Source organism: Pseudorca crassidens, chromosome 7, assembly GCF_039906515.1.
Source record: "Pseudorca crassidens isolate mPseCra1 chromosome 7, mPseCra1.hap1, whole genome shotgun sequence".
Lineage (NCBI taxonomy): Eukaryota > Metazoa > Chordata > Mammalia > Artiodactyla > Delphinidae > Pseudorca > Pseudorca crassidens.
The window spans coordinates 98246959-98258256 of NC_090302.1; positions in this window are offsets into that span (position 1 = coordinate 98246959).

Sequence of the window (11298 nt, forward strand, 5' to 3'; positions counted from 1 at the left end):
GTGTACCTTTTTGTGCCAGTGATAAAACTTAATTGAAAGACTAAAGTTATGCTTTAACATGGACTCTCACCATGATTAAATGTTTTAAAAGGTTTTCGTTTCAGTTGGCTTAAAGTATTTGAGAGGAGACAAGTCTCTTCAGAGTTCAGGCTATCTAAATAAGTCATTAAGCATTTATTGCTTGCAGCTGACTGTCACTTCGGTCCATAAGATTTCATGTAAGTGAAAAAATGTTTTCAGACTAATGTAATAAATGCCTCACTAAGATGTTTTATTCTCAGCAAGTGTGGATGGAGCACAATGTCTGGGGTCAATAAAAGCATTGTCTGCTTTTGAAATTTTCTGTTATACTGGTAATGGAAAGTTAGCTTAGTCCAGTATTAGGGAACAACAGAAAATAGTTCCCCGGACAGAACTGAAAATACCATTTAGAGACGACAAGAAAAACTTAGCGAGGCAGTTCTTGAAGGACAGTTATCTTTTATGGAAAACTTAAGTACAAAGAAATGGGATTTTTTGTTTGTTTTAATGAAAATCATGTTCCTTACTCAGCTACCAACGGTGGTTTTATTCCAAACTTTTTCCAGTCTGGAGTTGAATACCTGCCTAGTACTCAAGGAAACTATGCAGTGTCCTCAGTTGCCCCTGCCTCCGTATGAAGCCCTGTACTGGCAACAGTGAGCAGGAGACTGGTGTTTAGAAACAATGAGACTAATCAGTCAAGGAGCTTTGTATCCTCAGCAAGAATAGCAAAACCTGCCCAGAAAACCTGCTAAGTGTTTTCAGGCAGCTGGGCAACCTGGGAATCGTTGATCCCGCCCCCCCCCCCCCCCCCCCCGCCCCCCGCCATGATCAGTCTGCTGCAGTTCCTTGTAGAGGAAAGAACAGCCTCCACCTGTGATGAACGAGGCCTGGGCTTGGCCAGTCCCCCTGGTGGAGCTAAGGGTACCCAGCCTTGAGTAGAACACAAGGCCATTTGCTGTGATCAGCAGCAGTAAGTAGTACACGTATAACAGACCGCTTTTCTCCAAAGGATTTCATCTCCAAACTCCAGAGTGTTTTACACATTTAATAAATTTGTGACTTGTTCAGGGTCATGTAAGCTCACATGAGCTAGAACCTGGGTCTTTAAACCTAGTTTAGAGATCTTTCCAGAGCACTCTGGTAACAGCCAAAGGTCACTCCATAACTGAAACAGGCATCCACAAATTCTGGCCACTGTCTGGAAACCAGGACTTCGTGTTGTGGCGAAAGTTCTGGTATTTTATGGGACATAATGGTACTGTGAATGTAAACAAAAGGCCTTGATGGGCTAGGATCAAGAACTTCGGGGCTCACACCCAAAAGCTGAGCTCTTCTGGGGAAGCAAGATGAGACGGTAGCCTCAAAAAGCTACTAGATTACTTGCCAGGCGGTTGTATTCTTCATTTCCACAAGAGGGCAGCAGCTCCTGAACAGCCAGGCACTGGCTAAACGTTGAGCTCCGGAAATGGAGACACTTTTTAGCTGCAGCAGAAGGGCAGTCAAGGTTCACTGAATCAAATGATGTCTTTTTGGAGCTACACATTAGCCTGGGGGCTATAAGGGAACATGATCTGATCATAAACCAAAACAAACCAAAATGGGTACAAAGAGGCCTGGATGTAGAATCAGGAGATCTGAGTTAGAAGGATCATAGAGCTTATCTGGTCCAACTCTCCTGATAACTAAAGGCCCTTTTAAGCCTCTGAAATGGTGAGGTCCAGCCTCTGGTGAATCTGGAACTGTCTCCGGAGGGAGTCCACTCCAGGGATGGACCTCTCTGATGGTAGAAGTGTTCTTTCTAAATCAAGGTAAAACTTGTCTCCCTGTAACATCACATAGTGGCATCCTTGGCCTTTCCCCCAGGGCTCTTCCATGTGATAACCCACCACCACTTTGAAGATAGTTGCCACTTCTAAGTCTTCTTCAGTCTAAATATTTCTAGTTCCCTCAACTATCCCTCACTTGATGGGATTATTCACCCCTTCAGTAACCGAATAGGTTTAGGACCCAGATCTAACCTTCTAGAACAGTGATCTTTGTACTTCAGTTCTTGGCTTTATGCTGTCCCTAGAAGAAGGTCTCCAAAACGTAGATGCTTAGCCCATGGAAATCAAGTTCTTTCCCAAGCAGGAAGCTGGAACTGAAGTCATGGAAACATTGTCTGTGGTCTTCAGGAGCAGCTGCCATTGAGGCCAGGACTGTGATGCAAACTTAGGTTACAGTATGCTCAGAGCTAAGATACTCTGTTCTCTGGTTCTGTTGTACTTTTCCCCAGGATCTGCCACTCAGCAGCAATCAGGTGTAATCCAAGCGCTATGGAAGTTTCATTAACAGTTTACTTAATAAATACAATACTCATTGTACAGATAAGACTCAAGTACAGATAAGAACAAAGAAATAAGAATCCCATAATCCTGCCACTCAGTGGAAACTATTAACATTTCGTCATATAGAATCCCTTAACAATCATGGCTTTGCCAACTGTGGCTTTGCGCACCCATCTTTTTAAGCCAAAACCCATGGTAGTTATGGCTTCTTCCTCCCACAGACCGTGTATACGAGACTGTGGGACTCATGTCAAGAAGAGGTGTGTTTAAGCTATAAACTCTAAATACGTAAAAGACAGTGAGCCCTGTGGTTTAATCAGAGTGCTGGCAGAGTTAAAACAATACAGCTCGTAGATTTCTCAAATCGCTATAAAGGGAATTATGGTCCCCTAGCAGTACTTCTTAAAAGCCCTTTTCTTCTCATCGGCAGACTACTTCTGTCTTCAGCTGCTTTGATCGAAGCCTCAGGGAGGGTTGAGGAAACCATTCTCCGTCACGCTTCTTCCTGTGCTTCCCTCCCCTTTCCCATCATGAGATCTCAGGAACCGGGATGAGGAGGGTGAACCCGAAGGGAGGGGGGCAAGGAGACCAGGCTGAAGCGTGAGTCGAGGTAGAAGCACCGCGGCCCCCCCTCGAAGGCAGGGTCAGGGTAAAGGCTGAAAATGTGTGCTCATTCCTGGGCCATCCAGAGGGAGACTCAGCCCAGGAAGTGTACCCCTAAGTGCTTCAACAACCTGCGAAAATACCAGACAGTTCTCTGCACTTTACCAAGGATTCAGATGCAAGAACGTGACTGTGAAAGATGTTTTAAGCCAGTAAAGACTGGCGTGAAGAAATGTGATCACGGGAGTTCTCTGGTGGCCTAGTTGTTAGGATTCTAGGCTTTCACTGCCGTGGCTTGGGTTCAATCCCTGGTCAGGGAACTGAGATCCTGCAAGCCATGGGGCGAGGCAAAAAAAAAAAAAAAGGAAAAAAAAAATATATATATATATATATAATCACAGCTTCAGTCTGCATGCCATGGTTTCCAGGAGAATCTTTGAAAAATCACGACCTGAAGCACTGAATGTGCCCTGGAACATTGCAGGTCATGCAGGAGAGTGGTTACTACTGTGTGGGTTGTTTTTAAATAGCAGCTTTATTGAGGTGTCGTTCACATACCATAACAATTCATCCATTTAAACTGTGCCTTTCAGTGTTGTTTAGCATAGTTATGGAGTTGTGCAACCATCACCACAATCTTATAACATTTTGATATTCCCCCTCCCCCCAAAAAACAAATCCTGTACCCATGAGAAGTTACTCTCCATTTCCCCCAACCCTTATTCGTCCTAGGCAACCACTACCCTGTCTTTCCCTGTGGTTTTGCCTGTTCTGGACACCTCATATAAATGGAATCGTACAATATGTGGTCCTCTGTGACTGCTTCTTTCACTTAGCCTAACGTTTTCAAGGTTTATCCACGTCAAAGCCTGTATCGGCACTTCAGTTCTTCTTATTACCAAACGATATTCCATCAGTATGGATAGACCACATTTTATTTACCCATTCATTGGTGGATGGACATTTGGGTTGTTTCCTCTTTGGGACTGTTAAGAACATTACTGCTATGGACATGCATGTCCAAGTTTTTATGTGGACGTAACGTTTCCATTTCTCTTGGGCGTATACCTGGGAGTGGAACTGCCAGGCCATATGGCAAGTCTCTGTTTAACCTTTGGAGCAAAGGTTACCAAAGGTTAGCAAAGGTACCAAAACAGCTGCATCATTTTACATTCCCATCAGCAGTGTGTGAGGGTGGGTTTTTTAATGCCAAAGATGTTCTTAATGCCTTTTTAAAAATTAGAACTTCATTTACTGTGAGACCAAGCGCTTTAATACAGTTGAAACTAAAGACACATACATTTTGCATCCTGCCTTTTTACTTCATTGTGTGGGAAGCTACACTTACTAAGCATTCAGGCAGTTTAATGACTGTCTCATACTGTATCATAAATAATATACCATATTTCCTCCCATTAACATTTAGGATATTTTCAACTCTTCACTTACATGCTGTGATGAATTTTTCGGTATATCAATAGGTTTCTTTTTCTGAGATACTGAGAGATTGCCACCAGTGCAGGACAAAGAATATGAACACTACTAAGGCTCTTACATCGGCAAGCTGCTTTAAAAAAATATATACGACAACTTATGGTCCCACTATCAGTATATGAGCGTTCATTTCATTGTGCCTTCTCTAGCACTGGGGTGTTCCTTCTTGTTCAGAAAACAAAATCAAAACCAAAACCTTAATTTTAAGAAAAATGTTCTATTAAAGTAACATATAGAAAATTACACAAATCAGGGAAGGGCCTGGCGTCCAGTGGTTAGGACTCCATGCTCTCACTTCCAGGACCCCTCAGTGCGGCCGAAAAATAAAAATAAAATTACACAGATCATTAATGTCTGTATAGCTTGATGAATTTTCACAAAGTGAACACACCTATGTAAACAGACCCATCTCAGCAGACAGGACATTTCAGCACCTCAGAAGTTACCATCACACCCTCCCTGGGGAAGCCACCGTCTTACCTCCTAATACCACAGGGGAAATAAGCCTTGATAATCCTAATGCATAAAAATGTATAAAGTAAACCAAGTTACCACAAAATTCCTAACCCTTCCCACCATTTGTTTCTTTTGGTAATCCAGGGCCTAGACTTTACAAAGATAGGTTTCTTTATTTCAGCTTCCCCAACTGGGTGGGAAAAGAGGGAACCCCCATGATTTCTAATCCCAGGGTCTCAGATTTGACCTCAGCTGTGTGCCATGCTTGTGCCCAGTATCCCTCCTGGGAATCTGTAGAACTTCTTCCTTCCTGTCTTGCTTAGGTAATGATGGGCTTTTTCCTGCCCTTCATAAATTAGCAAACCAAACTCTAGAGGATGCCCCTCTAGGATTCTAAGCCAGCAACAGAACTTTCACACAGTGAGTGAAGCATTTTACTCCAAGGGAAGACCAGGGCTAAACCCATGGCTCTACTCCTGGTCAGTTTTTCTATAGATGATCTCTTTCTAGAACAGGAGAGAACAAGTACCTTAGGAAGCCATTGCTCTTTTCCCCACAGACCTGGCAGAAGCTTGGAATGAAGGAACTCTTGTTTTTCCAGGTCTGGGAGCAGAGGACATTTTTCTCTAGCCTGCCTAGTCAGCTCTGTTCCCTGGTCTTCCTCTTACATTGAAAGCTAAGAACTTACATATAGGAAATGATGTCACCACAAATTCAGGTGACTAGAGCTTTTGGGGGAGCACTTGGTTCTCTGCTGCTGCCACTGAAGAGAAAATATAGAACAGGGTTTTCCTCAGAGTCTCTTGGAAGATTCTAACATATTGCTGTTCTCAGCCCTGTCCCCTAACCTCACCTCAACCCACCATACTATATTATTTACAACCATCCCAAGACAGGGTGGGATAACATTATTACCTTTTACCCAAGAATCATGGTGGTCGAGTAATTGACCTGGATTTGATGGCAGAACTGGGGTTGGAACTTGGGGGCTCCTGAAATCGAGTTGAGTGTCCTTCTGTCATTCTGTACCTCTGCTGTGGATAGAAGCCTTTGGACTGTGGCAGCCTGTGTGGAAAATCATGGGCTTTGGAGGAATCCCATGAAATCTATGCCCTATACTATAAACTATGAGAATTTAGGTAAGTTATTTACCAACTCTGAATCTGTTTATCATATAAAGGGAGGCAATACCTACTCTAAGCTGTTAAAGATTAAGTGAAAACACTACAAAATACCTTGCAGACTATCTAGGTTTGAATCCTGACTTTGCCTCTTTCTGATTGTAGGAGAAAATGTTTTAATCTCTGGACCTCCATTTCTGTGTTTGTAACGGTATATCTTTTATTTAAAACAAGCAAACAAAAAAACCTTATTTTACTGATGACAAACTGATCACAGTTATGGAAAAAGTCAATGCCTGCACCTCAATGACTAAGTCATTTAAACTTAAGTTTCCTCATCTGTAAAACAATCTGAGCAGGGATCTCATCCTTATATTGTAGGGTGGTGGTAAAAATCAAAAGTCATTGAGAACCATTTAAAAACTCACGATCAGGGAAATATTAAGGCTCCATGTTTCTTAGAAGACTTTATGATCTTAAGATGCCTTAAGTGTCCAGGGGAAGCTACATTGTATTGTGTCTCTTATGTATCTGGTGAGATACTTCCTGTTTTGTTAATGTCACTACTGGAGCTAGATATTAAATAACTTGCCTAAGGTCACAGAGTTAGTATGATTGACCTGGCTCTGACTCACAGCTGCTTCTTCAAAGACTGTTTTTTCAGGATGAGAAGGTCATGACCAGGACCTTAAGTTTTGTTAGAGAAATGAGACCTCTGGCCATAAAGATGGGTCACGCAGTCTTGGAATGGCATCATAGGGCTACCGGGAATATATTCATAAGCAAATCTGAGGGAAGATGGGCTCAGGCCTGACATCTTTTTCAGAAGAGCAAAACACAATAGCAAACTCTACTGACCCTGTACTGCCTTCTCTCCTCACCCACCATCACTGCTCCCAACTGGATCAGAAGAGAGGCCTCCAGAGAGTTGGTGAGAGGCCAGTCTCCTGGCAGCTGGGAGGTCCCATCCTTTTCGCCCACTGAGAGCACCTCTTATTTCTGCTACCTGGTATCCACCAAGGAGCAGGTCTCAGAGGACAGGGTGGCAGTGACTAGGGAACCCTTGCAGCCTCAGGGCAAGACAGCCTCCTGTACCTCCAAGAAGGCAATGAGCAGGGATCAGCTCCAGGAAGCTGTTACCCTGCAGGCTGAGGAGTCTCGGAGACACAGCCCTGTCCCCTCCAAGAGAGGTGTCCTTCCCCAAGGAGAAGCTCAGGAAGGCGTCCTTGGCGTCACCCCCAGGCAGCAGCTGAGTGCAGAGGCGTCTTTAGACGCCCCCCAGGCCCAGCCACCACTGCTCATGGCTTGGCCATGTCTAGAGAGTGTGCCCTCCTAGAGCTGAAGTATTCCTGAACTCAGTGCCCAAAAAGAGGAGAGGAGAGCTTGCATTCCACCCCCAGCCCCGTGCGCCCCCGACCAGTTTTACTGAGATGGAATTACATAACATTGTATAAGTTTAAGGTGTACAAAGTGATGATTTATGCATCTATTGCAAAATGATTGCCACAATAAGATCCATCACCTCACAGGGTTACAACTTTTTTTCCCTTACGATGAGAGCTTTGGACATCTATTCATTTAGCAACTTTTTTTCTTTTTATTAGGAACTTGCAAATACCGTATTGTTAACCAATCATCATGTTGCACATTACAGCCCCAGGACTCAGTTGATAAGTGGAAGATTGGACCTTTTGATCACCTTCCCCCAGTTCTCCCTCCCCCCACCCCCTGTCTCTTGTTTGCTCAAGTTCAGTTTTGTTTTGTTTCTTCCGATTCCATAGATAAGTGAGATCATGCAGTATTTGTCTTTGTCTTATTTCACTTAGCATAATGCCCTTACCATCTGTCCGCATTGTTGCAAAAAGAGCCTGGAATTTAATTCTGAGATAGCTGGCTGACAACTATAGCATCCCCAGGACTAATTGGGGCATAGATTTCTAGAAAGGGTCAGGTATGTCCTTCTCAAGCTGTCCTCTCTTCTTTTGCTCTCTCCTCCCCTCCTGTCTCCTTCCCCCCAATCTACACACTCATGTTCTCAAGCTGACAGTTGTCACCCATGCTGCAGCCTTGGGATTGCCCATTCAGCCAGGGTTTCTTGTGCTAGTGGGAGGGCATGAGGTGAGGAAAGTTCCTATCAGGAAGGCTACCGAAACTTCTACTCTAGAGAACTTTCGAGGGCACAGAAAGCACTGACTCTTTTCTGAGGCCTGTTCTGGGGCTGGCCTGGCCCCAAGTGGGGAGAAGAGGCTCCCCAGCAGCAAATCCATCAAGAACCATGACTTGAATTCCTCTTCAGTTTGAGGTCCTAGTCGGTCACTCAGAGAGCTAGTTGGGGAAACAGCCTAGCTAAATAGCAGAGGTGTCTGTGTGTCTGAGGCAGTGGCCGGTGCTTTTAACACTGTTACAGAAATAAAAGCAAACTGGAAAAAAAAAAAAAGCCCTCTTGATTCTTGCTGCACTTCCAGTATTCACCACAAGGTGGCAGGGGGCTACAGGAAAAGAGGGAGCTCTTAGGCGCAGGGTGTGCCCTTCAGCCCATCTGTCCCTGGTGGTGATGAGGGGCCCTCCTTGGCATTCATATGGGAATCATCCCAGGCACCTCCTTTCCCCTCCCTGCCCTCCTTCCACCCCTGGGTCTCACCATAGTCCCAATGGTTCTACACCCAGCGCTCCCTTCTGTGTTCTTTCAGGGACGCATCCCTTCCCCTGGGACTGGAGAGCAATGGCTGGAATTTACCATGTGTTTACTATGTGCCAGGCAGAGATCTAAACATTTACATGAATCATGTGATTTAATTATCAGAACAACACTATGATGCAGGCACAAGTCACCTGTTGGACAGATGAATTGGGCAAATGGAGATTAAGAGCAGTTTTCTTGGTCCCGTGGATCAAAAGCCCTGGGCCCAGGCTTTACCTGAGGCCATTTCCCCAGAGGTGGAGCCACAGCCATGTGGTCATCCACCTGCGTCAGCAAACCACAGTAAGTCACTCACAGCCAAACTCCCAGCAGTTCCCATTTACCACATAACAAAGCCCAAACACAGGCTGGCCTCCCATCCCTCCCCAGGCAGCAGTGACTGTTCTAGGAGCAGCCTCCTTCCCACCTCCCAGGGCTTCTCCCAAATAAGATACCTCCAGGCTCTTCGGTCTGGGCTTTTACCGTATCAGGGAGATTATCCTTATCTGGTCACAATCCAATCCTACCCTCAAGTCCTATTATGGGATGAATGATGTCCCCCCACAAATTCACATGTTGAAGTCCTAACCCCCAGAACCTCAGAACATGACCTTATTTAGAAATAGGGTCATTGCAGATGTAATCAGGTAGGTGAGGTCATACTGGAATGGGATGGGGGTGGCGGAGGCAGGCCCTAATCCAACATGACTGGTTCTTACAAAAAGAATGTCATGTGAAGACAGTGACACAAAGAGAATGTCGTGTGATGATGTGAGTGATGCAGCTACAAGCCAGGGAATGGCAGAGATGGCCATCGAACCACTAGGATCCAGGAGAGACGCGGAAACAGATGCTCCCACACAGCCCTCAGAACCAACCCTGCAAATACCTTGATTCTGGACCTGATGTTCGGACCTCCAGAACTGCGAGGCTATACATTTCTGTTAAGACACACAGCTTGTGGTACTTTGTGATGGCAGCCTTAGGCAATGAATACAAGACCCAATTCCAATACTTCCTCTTCAGAGCCTGCAGGGGCTTCCCCTGCTGTGGGTCAGGACTAACATCCCTGGCGGGCCCAGGAAGGCAAGGAGCAGGTATCAGCTGCAGGAAGCCTTTACCCTGCAGGCTCCAGAGTCTCGGTGGCACAGCCCTGTCCTGTCCAAGAGAGGTGCCCTGCAAGCAGCTGTCTTGGCGTCATTTCCAGGTAGCAGCTGGGCATGCCCATGAGAGGAAGCCCCACTTCCTGGCTCTCGCTGGGTCCTCAGACCCCAGGCCAGCCACCACTGCTCATGGCTTGGTCATCGGTGATGTCAAATGTCGGAGGGCCTTGCATTTCAGCTCATGCCTGTCTACCTTCGGGCTGAGGACTGTTCAAGGACAGTGTCCTGTCACCTTCAACCAAGACAGATCCGAGCTGGGGACCTGAATGAGGCAGGGGACCCTGGGAAGTGGTAAAGTGACCAGGGCCAAAAAGGGGCAGATAAATGGGCTGGAAGGAGGAAGAAGGAAGGGAGCAATAATTTCTCGTTTGGTCTTAGCACCAAGGGTGGCCCTGAGGTTGTAGGTTCTGCTGATCCTCACTTACCTGCCTTCCACAGGGCAGTGCTGGGACTGAAACTTTCCTGAGGCCCCTTGGGTCCTCAGGGGAGGGGAAAGTGCCTGTTAAGTATTATTGATCTGAGCTTTGCATACACATACTCATGCCCACCCCTAATGATCGATCCAGGAGGCGTTGTGATTTCTATTTCACAGATGAGAAAACCGAGGCTTGCGTTTCGTAACTAGACCAAAGCCTCAAGGAGGCCAGGCCAGCAGCAGTCACGCCATTCGCTCTATCTGATGCTTTGGGAGCAGAACACCCCCGCCTCCATTGTGTTGGGTGCAGACTGTGGCCCTGGGGTTTGAGGTGGAGCCACACGGGGTCACTGGAGCAGCCAGCTGTGACCCCTTCTGCCACATGGAAGCTCTGAACCTCCTTATCACCAACCTCCCTCGCTGAGTCTCAAACCACCAAAGGCCCTGTCCCTGTCTTGTGACCAAGCCCAGAAACCCCCAGGGCTGCCTGGAAGTCAGCTGCCTTGAAACAAAGGGCTACTCGTGCCCTTCCACCCCTCCCCCGTCACACAGCCCAGCGGGGACAGCAGGTATGTAAGCAAATGGGGAAATAGGGTCACAGCTGCGGCCCAGCCCGGACAGCGCTCAGGTTTTCTGAATTCCCTTTCCCACTAAGTGGTGATTACTGCAGCTGCCTGGGGCCTGATCCTTTCAGCCACCTGACTGCAGTCAGGGGGGCACCGGGAGAGCAGGCGGCGTGCACTTCGGGCGGGGGCAGAGCCGCAGCGGCAGATGCCAGGTCCTGATTATTCCGGGAGGGCTGCAGAGGGGTCGCATTTGCACTTCAAAGGGGGTTGGGGCCCCAGCGCCCTCCTCTTGGGACCTGGGCCTATTCTGGGGAAAATCAAGTTGCTTTGACTGAGTTGCACACCCGGGTCCACCCCCTTCTTAACACGAGGGCGGGTTTAAACATCTGCAAGGAGGAGTTACAGCCCACTCACTAGACCCTCCCAGGGACCCTCTGTCCAGCAGCTCT